This window comes from Apus apus, chromosome 4 (genome assembly GCF_020740795.1).
Source record: "Apus apus isolate bApuApu2 chromosome 4, bApuApu2.pri.cur, whole genome shotgun sequence".
Classification (NCBI taxonomy): domain Eukaryota; kingdom Metazoa; phylum Chordata; class Aves; order Apodiformes; family Apodidae; genus Apus; species Apus apus.
Window position 1 is genome coordinate 107,279,997 of NC_067285.1, and position 21,994 is coordinate 107,301,990.

At 42.9% G+C, this 21,994-nt stretch overlaps 1 long non-coding RNA gene across 5 annotated transcripts; it reads right to left on the minus strand.

Moving 5' to 3' along the window:
• Window positions 1-2,375: 2,375 nt before the first annotated feature.
• Window positions 2,376-8,156, minus strand: LOC127384863 (uncharacterized). 5 transcript variants are annotated; one of them, XR_007889518.1, is made up of 5 exons: window positions 8,014-8,156; window positions 5,961-6,203; window positions 4,133-4,213; window positions 3,224-3,353; window positions 2,376-2,894 (listed from the first exon to the last, which is right to left on the minus strand). It is a non-coding gene; the product is annotated as an uncharacterized LOC127384863 (long non-coding RNA). The 5 variants fall into 5 exon arrangements; XR_007889516.1 differs by lacking the exon at window positions 3,224-3,353; XR_007889519.1 differs by having other exon boundaries at window positions 2,376-3,350.
• Window positions 8,157-21,994: the final 13,838 nt, after the last annotated feature.

The following is a 21,994-nucleotide window of genomic DNA, read 5'->3' on the forward strand; positions in this document are numbered from 1 at the left end:
AAGTCCCAGTGCTGGAAGCAGACATCTACAAATCTGAGATTCTCTCAGGGAAGATGCTTCCTTTCTTGCTTTCTCCCAGGAAAGGCTCTCTCAGAAGAAAAAGTGTTTTTTTTTACTCAATTGCTCTGTAAAACTTCTGTCTCAGCCCCACCTGAGACCATCCGCAGGGGTGTGCGACTGTCTCGGAGAGACACAGGGAGGTCATGACCACTAAGAGTCTGGCTGATTAAAGAGAAGGGAAAGCTCCTAGAAAAGCTCAAACTTAAGAAGGAAGCATAGACAGTGTGGAAGCTAGGGCAGGTACCCTGGGAGGTTTACAGAGAGGTTGTCCAAGCGGCTAGGGAACTGGTAACAAGAGCCAAATCCCAAATGAAATCCTGCCGGGGAAGTAAAGAGCAGCAACCTCCAGCTCCAGCTTCTGCAAAGAAATGCATCATCTGTGTACTCTGGGAGGTCCCAGTTCAGCAACATATGCTGGATTTTCAGGAACAATTTCAGTGTTTCAAGTCTGGCATAAACCTCAGAGCCCTGCCAAAAGGCTCTGCCATGGAGATTGGATGGTTTTTGCAAAGATCCTTTAGTTCAGGTTTCCACAGTGTTTACTTCTGTGGTCCAAAAGAACATCCCACAGTCATACATACACAAAGATACAAGGAGTTCTTGAGTTAAATTCCCAGATCTATTTTAATAGGAGATCAATTCACCACCTTCTGAAGGTCCCTTACTCTCTCCATTCACTCCAAGGGGATCTCAGGTTAGGGTTCCATTTATTTACATATATTTTTTAAAGTAGCAGACAATGAAAACAAAACAGACCACCATGACCTATTGGAAATCTTGCAGTACCTCCTGTTTCCCCAGCTTCTGGGTGGGAGTTCCCATTAGGACTGGATTAGGCTAAATCAGATTATGCACCACGGACAATGGTGTCTGCAAGCTGAGGACAAAAGGTGTCAGGGCAAATCTCTCCTCAGACCCACTAATATTGTACTGCAGCAAGGCTAGGAAATGAGTCCTCATAATCAATGCTCCTCTTGTGGACAGGCATTAGAGGAATAGATCAGTCATTCACATTAATTGAAATAAACCTCTGCCAACACATCCACATTGATCTCAGGTGAAAATGAAAGGCAAATGCTGGCATCCTTCCCTGATTATTTTCCTTTATTTCTTTGTTTCATTTATTCTTCCTTCTGTTGGCAGCCATGGAGTGAAGCTGCAGGGCAAACACACATTTTGTGCAAAGTACCAAATTTGGCCAAGCCTCCCCAAGACTGTCCCCAGCCTTTCAGGCCTCATCAGATTGGTGCTGGCATTATAATGCCTGGATGGGCAGTTGCAAAGCAGGAGGAGCAAGGCAGGAGGAGCATTTTAAGCTCCTTCTGCAAAGGGTTCTGTGGGGTTTGGTGACATCGCAGCAGTTAGAGACACCCACTACAGGAGAGTTTCCATGTGCCTGTGTTTGTATCCAGTCTCCCTTCTGAAACTCCTTATATAATTGCAGACAGTATGAAGCTTTGCAGTCCTTGCTCAATTAAAGCTTCTGAATGTTTTTTTTCCTTTTAAACCATAGCTTTGAGTTTAGTAATTTATAGTTTCACATTAAGATACTCAGAAACTATCTGGGCTGGTTTTTATGACTAAAGCCATTTATATACATTTCTCTACTTTAAGTCTTCTGCTCCCTAAGAAGTGACACCCCTGAGCAGCCATGGGCTACTAGATTAAGTGGCTGAAAACTGTGGTCTTTAGCATTTCCTTGAATAGAAAATCCCACTTGATTTAAACACTTAGAGTTGCCTTATCATAACTGTTAGCATAAGAGTAGTTACTTTAGACTAACCCTCTCTTTAAAAGAAGATGCCCTTATTAAGGCATTTGGAAGCCAGTACGGTCTTTTCTGTCCTCTCTCAGGTTTTGCTCAGCTGAATCTTGACCTACCTTACGTCACCTAACCTTGAATTTGATGTAGACCAGGATGAAATCTGGCTTATCGCCTGCCTTATAAACACAGAAGGCCTGAGGAACATTTCCCCTCCCCCTCCTCCAAACCTGGGCTGATGTCACTGTTTTGTGTGGGTATTACTCATGTCAGAGACTTTTGCAAAGAAACCTGATGTTCAAGAAAACAAGGCAAAATCTACAGGCCAATGAATCCATCCTTTGCTGGGCAATGTTAACTAAGATGACAAGTAAAATGGTGAACCCACTATCACTGTCTATCACTATCACTTTGTCACTATCATGACCACAATGGGATCGATACTCAGTGGAAAACCTGTCCTTTCTTTTGGATTCTGGTATTATTTTAATAAAATAAAATCAACATTTTTTTTTGCAGTAGAGCAGTTTTACATACTCCAGACCAAATGGGATTCACATGCAACATATTTTTATTAGCAAATGTCAGATTTTAGTTGCCTCTGGAATAATGATGAGATATATCTAACCCTTCCATGGCAAAGCAACTGTGAACAAAAATGGCTGAAGGACCTTGTCAAAAGTTTTCTTCACTTCTATTTCTGAAGTAGGAGGAGGTAAATACACCGTAGAGGAGACAAGGGCATGTTCCTGAAAACCCAGAGGATGTATTCCTGGAAATTCCCACATTCAAAAGCCCAATGGAAGACAAGTCTCCAGCAGTGGCTGAAAAAATAATTTTTATAGTTACTGCTCATAAGTTTGGCTCAAGAAGATACAGCCAGAGCTATGGGTGCTTTGGGCACCACCAAGAGGACACCATGGCAGTGTCTATGCAGGGGAATTATCTCATCTGTAGGCTTCTCCTTCTGGATATAGCTGGAGGCCTGCAGGAGCAGTGTGGAAAACTCAGTGTGGAGAATCTTCTGATTCCCTCCAGGTAGTAAGAACAGCACTATTAAGCAGGATATGGACTAAAAGAAAAAGAAAACAACACAAATAAAATTATGCCCCAATCCAGCAAAGATACATTTCTAGTTACTTTTCTGAGGAAGGCTGTCCTAGTAATCTGAGCTATACTTCAAGGTCCTTGCAGACTGTGACAGTGGGGGGCTGTGCCCTGCTACCAGTGTAGCACAGGGCAGGGGTAAGGGGACCCCATCTGAGGAGCAAAATCTGGGCAGCTGTCAGCACATTGCCTCCCGTCCAGGTTGGTGCTGGACCTTCTGAGCTTCACAGGCTCTGAACAGTCCCACCACCACTATCCTGACCCAGGAGGTCCTCACAATTTGGACACACGCACCGTGGGAGTCCTCTGTGCCTTAAGGCAAAATAGTGCACTTTGGCAAGCAAAACACCACATTTTTTTCATCATTATTTACTCCAAAACATGTGCTTTGGCAGGTCGTGCTCTTTATTTCTGTGAAATCCTACTGGAGAAATAGAAAATAAATTACTATGTCTAATACTGCAGCACAGTTTAGAAATATGGTCCAGTCTACCCTCTGATGCAAGACTGCGCCATTTTTAAACCTTGGCTAGAGAAGTTATATTGTCAAATAGACGTACACAAAGGTCATTAGAGTTCAGTCTTTTTTTTTTTTTTTTCCCTTTTCTAGCAGCTTTTTTGAGTGGTGCTTGAAAAAATTTACTGCTTCATGCTCACATTGTATTTACATTTGAGCACAGAATTTCAGCATGGCTGGGGAGGACAATGTATTTTCTTCATTGCCAGCTGTCGATGGTTTTTCAAAATGCTTATTTCTCAGAAAATGTCCACAAACTTTCCATTGTGATCAAGGGACACTTATCTTAAACCACTTAGCAGTTGACATGACTTCACAGTAGGTCACTTTGACCACATAAGAATATTTAGCCAGGAAGAATAAGGGGGAGGATTATGACTCTGTCTTCTGTACTCCTGACATGCCTGCCCCAGAGTTGTGGCTGTATAATCTGTCCTTCAGTGTATTTACATTCCTGAAAATGCAGGCAGTTTAAGATGTGTTTCAAGCAATTTGTTGGAATCTAGTAAAAGGGAAATCTTTTAACGGATCTGCTGCAGTAATTCCTATTTATTTTATCTTCCATTTTCTTTTTTTGCAGAATGGTGAATGTTGATGTTGAGACAGAAACAGGACTTTATTGGGACTGCCAGTGGTTCAAAGATGAAAAGGCCCCAAGAGGCTTTTTGTTATCAAATTCCACTTACCCTCCCCGTTGTAACTTTCATCACAGCTTAAGGGACGGTGCCAAAATCTGACTTCACTTTGGAAAGTGCCAGGATATGCCACTGGAGTTGCAACAGAAGAAAGAAAGTGGGAAGGAGACAAAAATAAATGCAGGCTGTGGCCCGGGAGAAGGGGGAAAGGCTGAGGGAAAAAGAAAATGGTTTAGTGTTGTTTCCCAAACCTTCCCCAAAGTTGCTAGGCAGGTGGGGGAGATGAGGCCAGCCCGCTCTTTCCAACAAGTACTTTTCAGACCATTTTTCCTGCCAAATGGGGAAAATGGAAGAGTTCCCACCAAATCACTGCAAAGTCTGCCCTGTGTTTCCTGCCAGATCCCTCCTCTTCTGTAAGCAGACAAGAAATTTCGGCCCCATAGCAGCAGAGCAGGTAGGATGCTGCTATTCCCCTGGGCATCTCAGACAAATCCTACTTTGCCTTGCCCCACTCTCCACTCAGTGTCTCTCCTGTTGATTATGGGCTGCTGTTTTGAGAAAAAGCTTTTGGGGCTGGGATCCCTGTTTTCCATACAAGTGTAGAGCAATGAAAACCCCCAAATCAGTATTTGTGTGCAACCACGATAATGATGCTAATAATAATATCCCCATGACCGGTTTATAAGTCAACACTTTCAAGACTGACAAGGAGTTTTGTTGTCTCCAGTTCTTGGGTACCAACAGCGGAACCTTTCAGAAAGTCCGGTCACCATTATCACAAGGACAAACTCTTCTTGCTCTCCACTTAGATTTTGTCCAAGAGGGAACATCTCAGATTACTAATAACTTTAGAAAATTATGCCTTATTGTGTTTGTTCCTCAGTTTTTCCTGATTGAGCAATGGAAATAAGACTGCTTACTCCACTGTGATTTCTCAAAGTACTTTCAGCAACTCCAGCAAAGGCCATTTGAGAGCAAAACATTATTAATATTGTGAAATGATGAATAATCAACATGTGCCAGCTGTTACCATGTAAACTTCTGTCCTTGGGTCAGTTCATACTTGATAGGACTCTCAAGTTATAGCTAAAAGGAATTCAGAGAGCTGCTAGTATTGAATAACACATGGGTGAAGACTCTTGTTTGGCAAAAAGAGAGATGTTTCAGATTAGTTCACCAGCAGAAGATTCTGGTAACCAGCAATAACAGTGTCCACAGATGGAGTTACTCAGGGATATTTATTCTGTGAACAACTGCTCCTTCAGGGCTATTCTGGAATAACTTCATGTCTACAGCCTGGGGAAGCCCCTGATTAATGTAAAACACCACAGAGGATCCTGAAAACAGCTATCCTGCAGGCATCCAGCCAGTAGGGAACCTTGTGCTCCATTTCATTGAAAATCAAGCCATTTGTCTTTTCTACTGAAAAATCACGGGCAATTTTGCAAGACATTTTCTGCTTCTATTTTGGATTCTGTAGGAATGGAACAAATGTGCAGCTTGCCTGGTGCCCTTCTTCTGAGGAGTCCAGGAGCAGATGCTGAGAAAAGGGGTCTCAAGCAGATGAGCATGACATCTCCTGTGGCACATGCCTGAAGCTCCTGCTGGCCTTAGCTCAGGGATTTCCTGATCCCCTGAAGAAAAGTCATTTTTGCATCTTTATATTTGCTAGATCTTGAAGGAATTTTCCCTCACAGCTTTGCCTAAACACTTCTGAATAAATTTATAGTTTTTGGCATAACCCCCCGTGGTGGTGAGAACCACAATGTTTGTGTCATCACTTCATTTGATGTGCTCTGATTTGTAAGTGGTAGAGGTTGGGTTAAAATGCCCAGTCTTCTCCTCAAACTGCTCAGGTACACAAGACCTTTTTCATTACCTTCACTGGGAACTGGATTATGCTTTAAAATTGATCACAGACAGATCCTTGTGGCCCCGAGAAGAAAACCTCCACCTTGCATTCTCATGCCTGCAAGCTTCAGGACTCAGCTGAAAATGGGATCAATTCTTCTCTGACCCAGACTTGCTTGTAGTCACTGAGAATCTTGTGCTGCACTTCAAAGCATGCTCTTACCTGCTAACAGAATTTTTCCCACTGAATGGGTGGAATTAGCAGTACAATCTGTCAAGAAACATAAAAAACAGTGGGATGTATTTGGTGTCTAAAATGGGTTTATATCCCATGCTTTCCTCTTGCTTCCCACTGCAAAAATGCTACTTCATATTTCAGTACCTGACAGACTGTGCTTGTTTAAGGCAGCACCAAGAGAGAGACAAACATCTTTTGTTTGGTGCTTATCTTCACTCTTGTTCTCTCTCCACCCCTCTCTCTTGCTTGAGATAAGTTCACAGCTAATCATGAGAGATGTCAGATAAACTTACTGTGAATTGAAATCCTGCAAGGCTGAAAGGAGCACTGTTGTTCCTTTCTCAAGCAGGTATTGTATTTATACAGTCTAGCGAACAGGCGATGCAAAAAAGATAATTCCCTCAAAACTTGGCCCATAAACTCCCCAGAGAAAGATAAATTATATTTAATATTTTTTTTTTTCTCTTGATGTAGAGCCAGAAACATGCCCCTGGTGCAAAGCAGCTATTATAATCTGCTTTCCTGGCTTTGCAAATGCCTCAGATTTTGGTCTGAAGTATCCTGGCATCCCCCCATCCGTGGGGGACAGCAGCAGTGGCAACCCCGTGCTGTTTTCACTATGGGCAGCTCACAAAGTTACCCAACACCTGCTTGTTCATGATATATCTTAAATGAATGTGAGTCCAACTTCAACACCAACAGAGTAGCCGACTCCTGCACCACTCTGGGAATGAAATCTATCCCTGCCTTCACATAATGACTAGACTTCTCCTAGGGACACAAACAGTTAAAAGAATGTTGCTAATGTTTCACTCACTGATGTCCCACTCTACTCAAACTGATGAGTTTTGATATTATTGTTTGGTGTACAACAATGATCTCTGGTTAATTAGTAATACGTGTGTTTTTCCTCTACCTATTTGCTCAGTTTGACTGAACAGTGGAGAATTCTTTAGATTGGAGACAAGAGGATGAAAGAAAGCCCTGTGTTCGTGGGAACCTGTGGGTATTCCAGCAGTGATTTTGTGTTTGTAATGAATAGTGATGGGGTGTTATTACACCTAAGCCCTCCCTGTACCAGCCACTATACACAGAAACAGCAAACGGGGCCATGACTCAGGTCTGCTGGCCAACAAGCAGAACTAGATGGGAAAAGCAGAAAGGCTGGGGGAAAGGTAAAAAACAAAAAAAGATTTAAATATGCCCTGAGCTGGTAGTTGCTCCAGCTTTGCTGCACTAATTTGTACCACTGCCATTTCCAGGTCCATGGCTTTGCATGTTGCTGTGTTATTTCTTTGTGGCCTATTTTTTCTTTATGTTTTTTAGCAGCCACTTACTTTGCAATGTCAAATGCCCATAAGCCTTACTAAAGTCAGAGCAGGTTCTCCCAGCATAAAATTATGCCAAGTCCCTACTCAGCCACAGACAAGAATTCAAACCCTTCTTGCGTTTAAACTGTCCTTAACTTAGTACTTCTCCAAGTGTTGGAAAAAGCTGCAGGCTGTTGTTCTTTGAGGGTAGATGGAGATACTTCCTGGCCAAGTACCGTCCCCAGTCTGCATTACAAAGCTTCCTGAGATAAAGCAAAACAGCAGGACTGAAAATACAAATATGGTCGTATTAAGCAATGTGGGGAAAGACTGTCAAGATCAAATCTAGCCCTGCATGAAGCATAAAACCCTCCCCATTCATGGACAGATGGGATTTCCCACAGGTACTGTGCTGGCTGCCAGCAGCTGCTCCATGTCTTGCAACATGGCCACAGCTGGAAGCACTGCAGACAGAAGCTGCATGGGCTAATTGTGGCATATTCACCAAAATCTTCACCATCTGTAATACTCACCCACCAGGATCATCCTGGCATTACTACTGTATGCCACTTTGTCCAGGATGCTTCTCCAGAGCCAAGAGAGAGAGAGCAGGCTAGGAATGTGATGTCTAGTTTTGATCCATCTGGAAAACCCCCTCTCGCTGCATAGACCTATTATTCCCAGCTCACACAGTGTGATGGGGTGAGGCTCCTGGGATAAATACTCAGATTGGGCTGGCATAAGTTAATAATTACTTTAAAATTAGCTTTAGCAGCCAGCTCCTGTGAGCTGCCCATCCCATCAAAGCCAGCGTGTATGGAGGCTCTCACCAACCCCACAGGAGAGTATTTGCTACTTTTTCCCAGGTGTAAACCCCCCCACCATCCTCCCAGGCTGACACTATCCTGAATCTGCCCCTAGACTTGCAATGCCAACGAACTTCCAGACAAGCATTACTCATTAAAGGCTTGTCCCTTCTCTTTCTGACCACACTTGAAACACGGAGTTAGCACACAAAGAAGAGTCCTATTTATAAGACATTGTGTCATATGGCTAATTTAAAAATGGCATTTGTCAGCGAAAGCAGTAATTTTTTCAAGATGCTCACAGAGGGCTCCTGAGCAAATAGCCCCGAAAATTACAGGCCTATAAACCTCACTTTGACTAAAGTAACCTGACAATGTTCACTGCAGAACTATTTGGGGATGGCTATTTAAACACAGCGAGCAGTTCATTATCATTTGTGTTTTCCTGCTAAGCTTTCAGTCTTTTGTTCGACCCACTTCAGCCCCAGGATTGAGACATTCACAAACCTGCCAGGTCACTCCTGCTTATCTTTCCCATGCCACCCCTCTGTCTCCGACGGGCCCAGGGCCGTGTCAGTGCATTTCCACATAAAGCAATTCTTCTGGCTGAGCGGAGGCATTTCCCCCGCGCCTCTTTTCGGGGCCGGTCGCCCGGTTTCGGCGCAGACAGTGTGACAGATGTGGGGTGCATTTCCCAAGCAGCAAAGAGATGGAGGCTATGGGCTGAATGTTAAATGTACCATACCCCCCCAACCTAAAAACAGACCAAACATGCTTACGAGATTTATACTAGCGCTTACTTTCCCCGGCTGGTCAAAGGTTCAGGCTCTTATAATAGTTTCCCAAGGCACGTTGACTGTGACAGATTTTAAAGAAGAGACTCCTGAAGGAGTTCAAGGCATAAATTGAATTACAGTATGCTTGGCCTGCGGTTGCTAGGGAGATCCCAGAGCTGAGGAGAAAGTTCCTGGTGATTTTTCACTGTCGGTTGAAGGCTGTGAAATTAAGGCTTTGTGTGGTGCTCACCGAGACAAGGCTGCGGTTGGCGTTCACCATTGACATCAAGCCGGATTGGCCCGGAGGGGGCAAATTTTTATGAAACAGATATGACAAAGCAGCATTTTGATCAAGTCATCGCTCTCTTTTAAAAGGGCCACTTTCGCTTTTATTCACACCGAGTGATGGACGTTCCTATTTAAACACTTTCAGCTGCAAAGGGTTGAACCTCAGCCCGGGAGCCCAGGCTGCCCTGAGCTTTGGGAATAGTGGAGTGGGATCAGGGCTTCAGAGCTAATCCCTTTACCTCTGGCATGGGTGGACACAAATTCCCAGCATTGAATCCGCTGAACTTTAAGAGAATTCAAGGCTTGGACTGTGTTTTGTAGCCAGAGTCTAATTTCAGCTCGTTGCACAGACTTGGGCTTTTGCAGGATTCAGGAGGGATGAATTTCAGCACTTTGGGGTTACATGGGCAGAGGGTAGCTTTTACAGAGGACAAGGCTTGTTTCCAAGGGAGCCAGTGGCCAAGCAGTGACAAAAGGGTATTTTTTGAGAGAAGATAATACAGAGCCACCTGCAAACCCCTGAACACTCTCCTCTGCTTGCACCCAGCCACATCTGACTATCACCTGGACTTAAATAAGCTTTCCCTGGGTCCTGCTTTCCATGGGCTGTGCTGCCAACTGCATTATCAAAGGTCAGATTTGGCAGGAGGCAACCTAGGCAGTGGTCAAACATGACCCGGGACAGCCTGACCTCCACTTTTCCCCTCCCAAGAATGCACTGCTGAGATGGTCCCAGCTTGTCCGGAGGTATTGGGTCACTACTCTGAGTTCAGTAGCTGATTCCAACAGCGGAATTCCATTTCCATCCCAGGACCATGGAAATGTATCTCCATGCTACAGTCAAGACTGGAACTGAACAAATAAAATCAGGCTCCAGACTGCTGGGCTCGTGTCCTGGGTTACCTATATGAATTCAAGTTGATCAAGGGCTATATGCACAGTGCTAAATAACACAGTATTTTGGGACAAGCTCAGGTCCTGGACAACAGATCAGCCACATGTCTTCATGGCTATCAGGTTCCCTGGCTTGGTGTAGACCAAGTCCAGTTTTGGTTTTAGGGACACTTACCTCCCTGGACCATGCTGGGAAAACAATACTGCTGTGGTGATCTCAGCTCAACCCTTGTGTATTTGGATACCATGGGCTGGAAACACACAGAAAGGAGCTACATGGCATAGGACCACATGAAGTTTAGAGAAAGATCAGGTCAAAGTGTAGATACAGTGTAGATAAAGTTAAGCAGTATGGATGGAAACCTGTCTATCCCACTTAGATTCAGGAACAGGGATCATTATCCAAAACCTCTTTTTTTTGTGTGTGTGGGTTTTTTTCAGTTTGGTTGGTTGGGGTTTTTTTGGCAGTGTAAGCATAGCCATACTCTGTCTAAAGTAGCTGTGAATATGGTACATTCTGTTTGACTTCTGGCCATAACAGTGTTTCAAACCGACCTGGTCTGGGTATGGTTGGCATATGTGTGCTCTGGACAGTATGTCCTGGCCATGTTGTGTGACACCCTTAAAAAATATAGATGTATTGTCCTTCTACTATCATTCTGCCTTTCAAAAGAGGAATGGATTTTTAAATACCCTGGGTTTTTAAATTTCCTGGGACAGGAAATTTTGTTTAGGTTTAGATCCTTGTAGCACATTTGTCCATATCACAAGACATTGAGTTTTTTCAAGTAGGTTCTTCTTTCCACTAGCAGTTTTCATAAACAGTCAGTTTTGTGTAGGAAATCACTCATGGCAGCTTTTGAGGGTGAGGAACAATAGATGGTCATGTTTGCAGAGCGGGTGCTGAAGGCAAGTCAAGACTAAACAAGTGGGGGGCCTAAACCACCCCCAGCAAGCCCAAGCTAGCTCAAATATCCTGTGCTTAATGGGACATGCTTGATGTTTCTCAGTCTTCTATGCAAAGCTGAACGTTGCCAAATCATACATGCCAAGACCCTTGCTTGTGACCCTCTCGTAATAAGGTGTGAAAGAGGAAAGGATGAAAAGTAGAACAGGAGCCTTGCAGAGCTGAGTCTGCTGCTCCTGCTCTCACTGAAGGGATGCTGTTTGGGAGAAGAAGTAACTGTCCCACAGATGTCAGACTAGCTCTTTCCCTTCTCTTCCCAGCCACCTTTGTGTCTCCTCACAGCCCTGTGCTGCTCTTGGTGCCAACAGGCCATTTCACAGCTATGGGACACCAAGAGCCTTTTTCTTGGAGAGGGGTCAACTTAACTGAGAAGACTCCCTCCCCTGGGGTAACGTGATCCCTGCCTAGACCCATTCCCAGAGTGGCCTGGTAAATGCAGGCCTGGTAAAAGCAGTTGCCAAGACTATGAACCCCTGTGTATCAGACCAGTTATAATGTCAGATAACTATGGCCAGCTATTGCTTGAGCTTAAGCAGCACCAGTTAGGGAAGAGAGCTGGGATAAAAATAAAACACCAGGATTAAAGCAAAGGAGGAATAAGTTTAATAAAACATAGCTGAAAACTTTATTTGCTCCAATTTCTCCCAAATCCATTTTTCTCTGCCCTCTGACCCCATCCCAAAGGTATTGATCCTGCCCCTTAGCTAACAAGCCATTTGGCATGTCTCTTGGCATTTGAGGCCCAGCTGGACTTGTCTTCATTTTATAAAATAGCAGAAGTTTGCAAACACAAAACCTCTCCCAGAATGTACGCCTCTGTTTTGTGTGTTGGCCTATTATGCACAAAAATGTCATCTCTGTTTGCTGAGAGGAGTGAAGTGAGTAAAATACAGAGGGAAGAGCCTGCTTTCACTCCAGTGCTGTTTGCTCTGAAACATTATGCAATGCAGATTAATGTCTTAGCACAAGAGAGTTCAGACGAGGTCCTGAGATTATGCCTTACCCCCTAAAAAAAACCCAAAGAAAGCAAAAAAAAGGAGGAATCTTGTACGAGGCAGAGAAAACTCTGGAAAAAAACAATCCACGTTTTGAGAAGCTGAACCTAGGAGGCTTAATGGAAATAAAGGAAGCAGACAGGGAGCTCGCTCAGGGTTAAACCCACACAAGATCATGGCACGCAGGGAAGCTGCCTAATGGTCTCTCTGGGGTAAGAACCGAGTTCATTTTTCCCTGAGGTCTGGGTTTGCCAGCACTCACAGCCCTCCTCTGTTCTTTGGTGCAAATCATTAGTAATGATGACAGGACTAAATAGATGCAATAACACAGGTATTGTTCTTAGCCATAAGTTCAGACTGTCCTGCAGAGCTCAGCAGTCAGAGCCTGCTGAGGATGCAGGTGAAAGCAAGTGATCCTCTTCAAATGCTGCTTTTTAAAAAAGCATCAGTAGGTGTTCCACCTTGGTCCCCATTCCTGTCTGTCAACATCCTTCTTACACAGAGATTTCTCGCCAGGATAAGTTGATGCTGGTAATGTGAGTTTCACCAGAAAACCCACAATCACCCTTTGATTTTTCATCTCTCTCTGGCTTTATGCCAACCACTGGCTGCAATGCCTCTGCCAGCACCAAGTTGTGTCACACTGTCCTGTGCTTTCTCTGACCTCGCTCATCCATATCCCAGTGATGTTGGTTATAAGTGATCAGCAGTAGATCTGAAAAGTAAGTGTGCCTTACACCTGTGAGTGGTTAAAAGTTTCCTGTGGAAGCATTCCTCTTGTCTGGAGGTGAAAAATAGTCATGAAAATATTAATTTAATTCTACGTAGTGATGTTTTTCTAGGAAAATGTCTATATTGACACATACAGATGTATATGTACATACATGTGTATGTGTGTATGTTAAAAGTTTTTAAACATTGACAAAATTTTTCTTCTAAAAAGAAGAAAAACAATGGGGAAAAAAAAAAGTAAAAAAACCCAACAAACATCTTTCTCATCAACGTCCCAGAAAGAGGCACTGAACATTCCTGGGAAGGTCCTAACCCAGAGTAAGAGTTCCATCGATGAGCAGTCCCCAGCCACAGTAGATTCCTCACCTCCCAGCAGAGGAAGTGAATGAAAGGAGAGGACAAGCAAAGAGCCAAAGACAGGAGCTGCAGCAAATGGCCAACACCACCTTGGCACCTCAATTCCCAAACCATGCTCCCTGCGTAGCAAGACCTTGCCCATGAGGACCATGCACTGGTTGAGACATGGTGACCTCCACTGGTTGCTTCACCAACCTGCACATCAACTGCTTCAGTGTGAACCACTGCCTGCCTTGCTGCTGGAAACCTTGAACAAATCTCTGCTGTTAGAGAGGTGGAGAGAGATCCCCTGACAGGCTGCTGGGAACAGCTCAGGGCTGAGTTTCTCAGTACTGCAACACCTTTATCTCTCTTTCATTAGCTTCTAATCTACCCTTTCCCCTGCTCCATCTAGCTCTGGATGGGGAAGCATCTGCAAATAAATAAGGAATTTGCATTTGTCTCTTAAAAGACAACCCCTTATTCATGTTCTCTTTCTGTTGTTATTGTTGACATTAAATGAGATAGATGCTACATAATTATGTTTCCTGATCCAAAGGACTCTGGGGACAATGGGATAACGTCCATTCATTCTCATGCACAATGGCCAAGTGCTAATACCTACAAACTTCATCTCCTTATACACTCCTTAATTTCCATAATTTCTTTTTCCAAATCACTGAGCTGGTCCATGTAAAAGGTCAACAAGACAAAATGCACCAGGGTTTCTGTATTTTCCCTTTGGGCATCTTTATCTAGAATTTAAAAACCATTACTAAGTAATGTTTTCTCTGTATGTTTTAAAATCATGAAGTCTAATAAAATTGATTTCCAAAGACATTCAGTTTTGAATGTAATAAATCAAGCTGTAGAGATACTCCATGTGTGTCTGTGAATGCCAAATGCAACTGAAATTAATAACTTGATATTTTACACTATTATAAAATGTGGGTTTATACTTTTTTTTTCATGCCAGCTTGATTAATTGGTCCCCTAACTGAACATTCAGGCTGCTACTGTGATGAAATGTTTTGTAGGTTGACTGGGCAATGGATTATTATAAAAAGCAGAGTAATTAACTCTATTGGGAGTCTTATATCAGGCACTGGGGTTCAAACTAAGCCAGGGTGACTTGGTGTTAGAAATGAACCAAACGCCAGGGGGTAAATTCATACCTGGTGTAATCTGCTACACAGTCAGCTGGAGTTATGGCAGGAAGAGGTTTTACCTGTGTTTTGTTTTCACTTGCACAGTGCAAAGGTTAAGGCTGTCAGGCCAGGCTGTTTGAAAGCTTAATGATTAAGTATTATCACTGTTTGCAGAGTCATTCTTCAAATGCTTTCAACATGAAATAGTTTATTAAATGCAATGGTTGGACCAGATGATCTTTGTGATCCCTTCCAACCTGGCATTCTATGATTCTGTGATTTAGAAATGCCAAGATATGATTTCTTCCCTTCCTCCTTCTTATTTTAATACTTAGCACCTCTGTGCTAAGCAGGGGGTGAGAAAAAGAAAAAGAAAAAAATAAAGCCTGATATTCCAGACACAGTTACTCAAAACTTCAGGAGGGATCCAGGCCCCATCAGAGGCTTTTACTGGAAAGGGCTGTGTGGACCAGGACTCAGTGCCACCATCTTGCAAGAGGTACAGAGATTCCACACAACACATCTGCCCTCTGGACAATTTTTGGTAACCACCCGTGAGCTCTCCAGTGGGGCATTGTTCTTGTGCATTACATTTCTTGGCATTTCCTTAATATATTTCAAACTTAAGACCAACACCAGCCTGTGTGATACACTGCCTGGTCCACCACCTAGGATGGGAGAACTGACAGAACCAGCCTTGTCTCCTCCACACAGTGGGACTGCTGCATTCTGCACATGGCATGGCTAAAGTAACTTTTTACCATGATTTCTAAGTCTCTGAAATGCCAGCGACTTGAACAGCAGTTGATTCTAGCCCATCATTAGATAAAGAAAACACTTCCTGTTCCCCAGCAACAAATGATGATTTGAACTTTGCAAATTTGTGGAAGAGAATGGAGATTCCTCTGTATAATTATAAATAATTCCCTGGAGAAGGGGAGTCCAAAGGAAAGAACATCATAATGGAGAGAAGTGGAAAGAAGTACAGGAGACCCTGGGGAAGCCTGAAATCTATTTTACAGATGTTGTATTGTGTTGGAAAAGCCTTTCTCCTAAAAAAGAAAATTAAGTTTACCACGGAGGGATGAAAAGTGTGTAACTACAACAGTGTAAGGACCCTGGGCCAAAAACCACACCTAAGTCAAGGCATTGCTCCCAGCTTTGGGAACAACAGGAGGGGGAAAAGAAGGTAGGAGACTTTGAATGCTTCCCGCATGCTGCAGAGTGGGAGAACCTGCTCAGTGTCTCCTTCATGGAGGAGAGGGCTGTTGGAGGGTGATTCCCACTGTGCCAAGACAGCAGGAGCAATGCTGGGGACAGGCAGGCAGAGATGGGAACCAAGCACAGTGAAGAAGGCAGCAGAGACAATGCCCTTGTCTGAGGGCACCATAAACAACCATGACACAGGGCAGAGATGGACTTTCTGTAAAGAAGCAGTAATGAACAACATATATTTCCAGATGCATCTTGCAGTTCCCTCTTCTGTACAGAGCACTATATGGCAGCTAGAGCCATGTTTTGGAGTGGATTTTCTTTAAAGGGGACTAATTCTGTAGATTAAGTCCCAAATCACAAAACCTTACACAACAGCTCCCTGCAGCAGATAAAGCAGCTTTACAGTGGCCAGTAAATATACCAAAATTCTTCCACACTAACCTCCCTTTATCATTTCTCATCACCAAAGTTATAAGTGAAATGCTGGAGGCTACGAGAGATCATTGCTAACACTTACTGAGAACACAGAGAGTTGGATCCGTTTTAGTAACTTTGTTGGGTCTGCCTGAGACTGATTAAAGGGAACAATGATTTTTCATTCAACAGTCTATGCTTTTTAAAGGAGAGATGCTTCACCTTTTCTGAGAAGCATGCATCATTAGGGAAACATCATCTTCCTCTGTTAGAATAAATTATTATGCAGCAAATATATGCTACTGCTAATTGTGCAAAAGAAGAAAGCACCTGCTGCCTGCCTTGGTTCACAAGTTAAAATGGAAAAGAAAAATGAATTATCTTTGTAGCCACTCTTCCAGTTATGTCTGGAAAGCATTGATAGCTGTGTTGGATTTACAAAAGGAAAGAGAAATTTAATTTAAAGGTATTATTTAATAATTCCACCAATGCCTGAGCAGGAAGAAATAACAAAGAAGGTAGGATATTTGATTACTTGTCTAAACTGCATCGTGCCAGCGAGAATATTTTTAACATGTCTAGTTCCTAGGGCCCTAGGGTCAGAATCTATTGACATATATTGATGTAAGTCAAGAATAAGTCTAAGAGGCCCATGGACTTTCTCCTGTTTTACATGAGTGTAAATAAGGGCAGACTCCCAGCCTGCATGCCTGGATAGCATCATCTGACTGAGTTACAGCTGCAGATTTGGGGATCATATTGTGGCAGGGCAGTGTCCACATCCCCTCTGCATAAGGGTGGGAGCCAGGAAAAACTTGTTTCTTTGACTGGTAGAGAGAGGAAGAGGAAGATTGCAACAGCTCTCTTTTCTTACAGTGAAACCCACAGATGCAACTTACCTTGAAAAGGGAGATTTTTCATGGAAATATTCCTCAGATAGCAGAGAAGAAGGTAATGATGGTACCTCCTTTTTCTGTGGGTTAAACCTTGAGGGAAAGAAGATATCTAGGAAAGGTTATTTAAGAAATTAAGGAGAAGGGAACATTCACTCAACTGACAGAACCAAAACCCCAAAGTATTGCAAATGTTGCCATTTGGAAAGACACTTCAGTGCCTAGAGCACAAGAAGAGTTAAACATGGACATGGTTTACGTGGCTACCAGACTCGTGTTACCCAAGCAGCATCCAGCTCTCATTTAGTAACAGCTTCACTCTTGGACAGCTCAAGGTATATTTTTCACCATGAGGACAGTCAAACACTGGAGTAGTCTCCCAAGGGAAGTTGTAGATTCCCCAACATTGGACAGTTTCAAGCTTCAGATTGACGGGGTGCTGAGCCATGTCATGTAAACTATAGTAGTAACTAGAAAGGTTGGACCAGATGATCCTGGAGGTCCCTTCCAACCTGGCATTCTGTGATTCTATGGAAACTTAATGGTATATCTTCCATTCTGCCTTCAAAATATGGAAATATACAATATGCAAATACAAAATAAGCATTCACACGCATACATATTACTGTGAGTAGCAGGCACAGGTGTTCAAATTACAAATGTATAGGTTGATATTATTATCTCATGTCAAATGAACATAATCAGAAGTGGAACAGAGTCTGATCCTCATCCCAAATATGAGAATTTTCATTTGGAGTCACTCTCATGAAACCAAGGGCTTTTCTCTTATTTACACCAATGTAAAGCTCAGAGTCTGACTTGCCCACAGCACGGAGGAGTTAAAAATGAGATGCAAATCTGAAGTCATTTCACTGCTGCGTGGATGCAAATGCCACATACTATGTCATGTGAAGTAAAAGAGCTCAGACATCATCCCACCTTATCAGACCTCTGTACAAGCACTGGATTTATGAGCTGCACATTAAGGCCTGTGATTTATGCTGCTTTCTCTGCTCAGGTTTGCTGCCTTCCCCCTGGGATCATATCTATGTCCATAGGCACTTTATGGGATTTCTATGCACTACCTAAACAAAATGCCCTTTCATGAGGCCAAATACATCACACCAAGAATGCAACTGTATTTCTTTCATAACGTTTTAAGCTCCATCAGCTATATGAGGCTCAGTAACCAGCTTCTGGAAAATAGTTAGCCCTGTGTGTACCAGAGTGATAAATTAATACAGAAAATGTTCTTTTAATTTAGAACTGTCCGTGTTTCTGTCACTGGCTGTAGGGCACCATGACAGGAACACAAGGCGTCTCTATTTGGGTCACCATCCTAAATGCAAAGAAGGTAAACTCTGACACAGGTTCTTTTCCAACAATGTAGCAGCTTTTTCCTTTTATTTCATTCCTGAAATGACACTTGGATGTGTTAAAAATGTGTTCAGTGCAGGTCCAGGAGAAAAAATTCAAAGAAATGCCCATTTCCACAGTTTCTTTTGTGTTTTGTGCAATAATACAGTCTAAATGGGCCAAAGAATTCATCAGCATTTACAGGAGAACTGCACCTCTGTTGAGTTTCCTTGGAGAGAAAAGATATAGTTGGCAGAGAAAAGAGCCTTTATCTTATTTTCACCCACCACTATAAGTAAGCAGGATTTTATTGGCATACGTGCTGCAGCTCAGACTTTGTGGCAGCAAGGTGCCTGGGAAGTCAGCGTTTGAGTGTTAATAGCCAGGACTGGGGCTTTGAAGTAGTACTTGTGTTATATGGGATGTACATGCCATATCCAAAGGTGGAGGAATCTCAGAAAAAGAGATATGCAGCAGAAAAAAAGATAAAATTTTTCTGTTTCTAAGCACTGACACACCTTTTTGGTTGGAAAGCAGAAATATAAGTACTTTGCTTTTTAAAAATAAGCATCTACCTGGGCACTAGCCCAGTTTTCCAGTCTCTCATTCTAACATCTTGCCTTACAAGCTATTTGTGTCTTTTTTGTTAAAAATACCCCAGCTCCCGGGCACCAAAACCTCAACTAATCAAAATAACAATGATAAAAAGTTAAAGATGTGCTCACTGTATTTGTAGATTGCAACCCTGTTTCCCACTACTAGTTCATTCTGGGCAGCATCCAGGATTGCACTTAGGGACCTAAAATGAGATTGGGAAGAGTTTGAGCTCTTACATTGATAAGAACAATCCAAAACCCGCTGTCTGAAAGGCGTTAGTCACTTTAACAGCCTTTATTTTCTGATGAAAGTGGTCTTAAGTTGTTGATGCAAGGTGAAGGAAGGGTGCCTTTTTGTCTGAGTGCTCTTAGTGATAGTCTTAATAAAAAGGTGAACAGAGGAGAAAGGAGCAGAAGCCTTTCAACAGTAAATAGGCATCCTGGCAGCTGCACTGAGGTATTTGATTTTGGTGCCTGCCTGAAGAACAATTTCAGACTCTGAACCCTTATTTTGTGTAAGTGCAGAGCTGTAGCCTTCAATGATGAGCTACTTCTGGATAAGAAAGAGATTTTTTTTCCTTTCTATGTGCTCTAATGATGTCCCACACACTCCCAGTAAATGTCTCAGCAGTAGAACCATGGGGCTCATTCAGTGTTCCATGTTTTACCATATTTCAGATGTTACAGCTCTAAAGGCCTACATCTCATGTTTGGATACAATGCATACAGTGCTTTTTTTCATTTTGTCATCATCTTTTTTAAAAAGATAAAATCTCTTCTCAGGCATACGCAGAGTGCTTATTCTTAGAGATACAGTAATTTATATACTAATGGCAAGAGAGAAAGAGGAAGAGGAGTTGGGGTGTTTTGCTTGTAGCACTTCTGCTGCATAGGCAAAGTAAAGTAGACAATAGAGCCTCTAATACATGGTCACCACCTGTGAAGGCAAAGAAAACTGTTCTGTAAGTAGCTGCTTATGCAGGTACATTGCACAGTGACAGGTTCATCACACAAGGTCCAGATCAGGTAAGTTTGGGGTATTTTTCCCACTTTACAGCTGTGGCACATGCAAAGTTACTGTCCATAATGACCTTTTTCTCCCCATTGCCCATAGGGAGAGCCTGGACATCTAGTCCAGGCATGGGCTTAGCATTGCTGATTGAAGCTTATTGAAGTGAACACTGTCATGCCTTCAGAATACACAACCTTCATCTGCAGCAGAAAGCAATGGGCAACTTAACTACCTCTCACTGGACATCTGGAGTTGACGTCTGCCCTCTTTCAAAGTGGTGCAGGATAAAACCTCTGGGCTAGCTCCTTCCCACCTTGCTGCCATGGAGAGTCCACCATCATTTGCACCAGCTGAAGAAGTTCACACCAGCATAACCACCAGTGTTTGTTGCAGGGACACAGCTCATGGGATAAAAAAAGCTCCCTGTGGCTCTACAAATGCCTGCAGTAAAACAGAGACTTATGAAGGTGAGACCCAACTCTGCTGCAGAAATCCCAAACAGGTGCAAGTCAGGCATGCACTGGGTTGAACTGTAACAAATAAATAAGCTTTTCCTTCTCTGACAGACAGAAAGCTTTTGTTCAAGTCCAGCAGAAGGACAAGGCATTCCCATCATTGTTTCATGCTTCCCCCCCACTTTTTTCTTTTTAAGTCCATTTTTCAAAAAGTAATTTTGAAATGTTCTGGGAAATGCGGGGGGTAGTGGTGCTAATCTATCATCCTCTTCTGATAACATTTAATTAAAAAACACAGCTATTAGTCATCTGCTCCCCTACCACCAGGGCTGACCTGACAATATCTTAACACACTGGTGAAAGAAAAATTGAGAAGATTCTTTTTCATTTTATTTTATCGTAGCAGCAGGGGAGCACAAACATATAATTTAAGGGAGGGCAAAGACAGCTTCTTCTGCCAGTTTCTCAGGAGGTTAATCCAGGGGGTTTTAACATGAGGACTTTTTTCTGCTGTTGTAGCCAATGTGGTTGGTTAAAAAAAAAAAAAAAAGCCAAACGAAAAGAACAACCAAAAAAACCCCAGAAGCAGCTGCCATGGAAGAAAGCTCCTGTATGACCAAAGCTGTCATTCTCCCAACACAACTTCTATAACTTGTGTTTTCAGCCTCTGCAGGGTTATATTTTTTCCCCCACTGGAATGGGAAGCCAAGAAAAATCAGATGTAATAGTAACAGAGACTATTTCCCAGACCTCAATTATTGATCTGGCCAGGGACTGATGAGATTTGGGCTCAGCTTGGCCCTTCTGCTCTCAAACATGTCTCTTCATATACTGGTTGGCTGGATAAACACCCTAGTGGAGAAAGACCTAGACTCACAACATTGGGAACTGGGCAAAAGGTAAGTCAAGACAGTTTTAATTTACACTTGCTTGCTTTTTCTGTGGTTTAGCTAAAAACTACCTGAGCTGGAAGGTTCAGTCACATTTCAGGGGTTGGTGGGACACTGCAGAACAGTTGATCTTGTGACTTAAACTTATGACAAGGATAAGAGCAAATCATTACATTTGTATCCAGATACTGGTTCCAGGGTAGAAGAGAAATGCAGGTATAACTTAATTCTTGGCCCACATTTGAGTAAGTCTGAAGTTGCACAAAACATCTAGGGGGGTTGAAAGCCACTTGAAATAAACAGTGAACTTGATGAAGAATTAAAATCTCCATCACCAGATTGTAGAGGTAGGAATTGCCAAATTACTGAGCAGAAGAGATAGTAGTTATAGAGTGGGTGACATAAATGATGAAGTATTTAGATGTCCATTAAAGAATCAGTCCTGGGTTCACCACAGTTCTGCCCTCTGGGCATGAACGAAGAGACAAGACTGCAGCCATGCAATCCCAGACCAAAAGTCTTGCTGGCAGGATCTAGGTCAGGAAACCCTGCAAAACCAGACAAATACGACACAAACCTGTCCCTTCTTGCCTTCCTAGGGAATGGCAATGTGCAGGTAGGTGCTTCCAGTCTCAAACACTGCATCCTTGAGAATGTGTTTAGCAACCTTGATGGACTTACCTGCCATTAGTATGCCAGGTTGCTTTTCAGTGCACTTAATCCATTTGGCATCTGCAACTT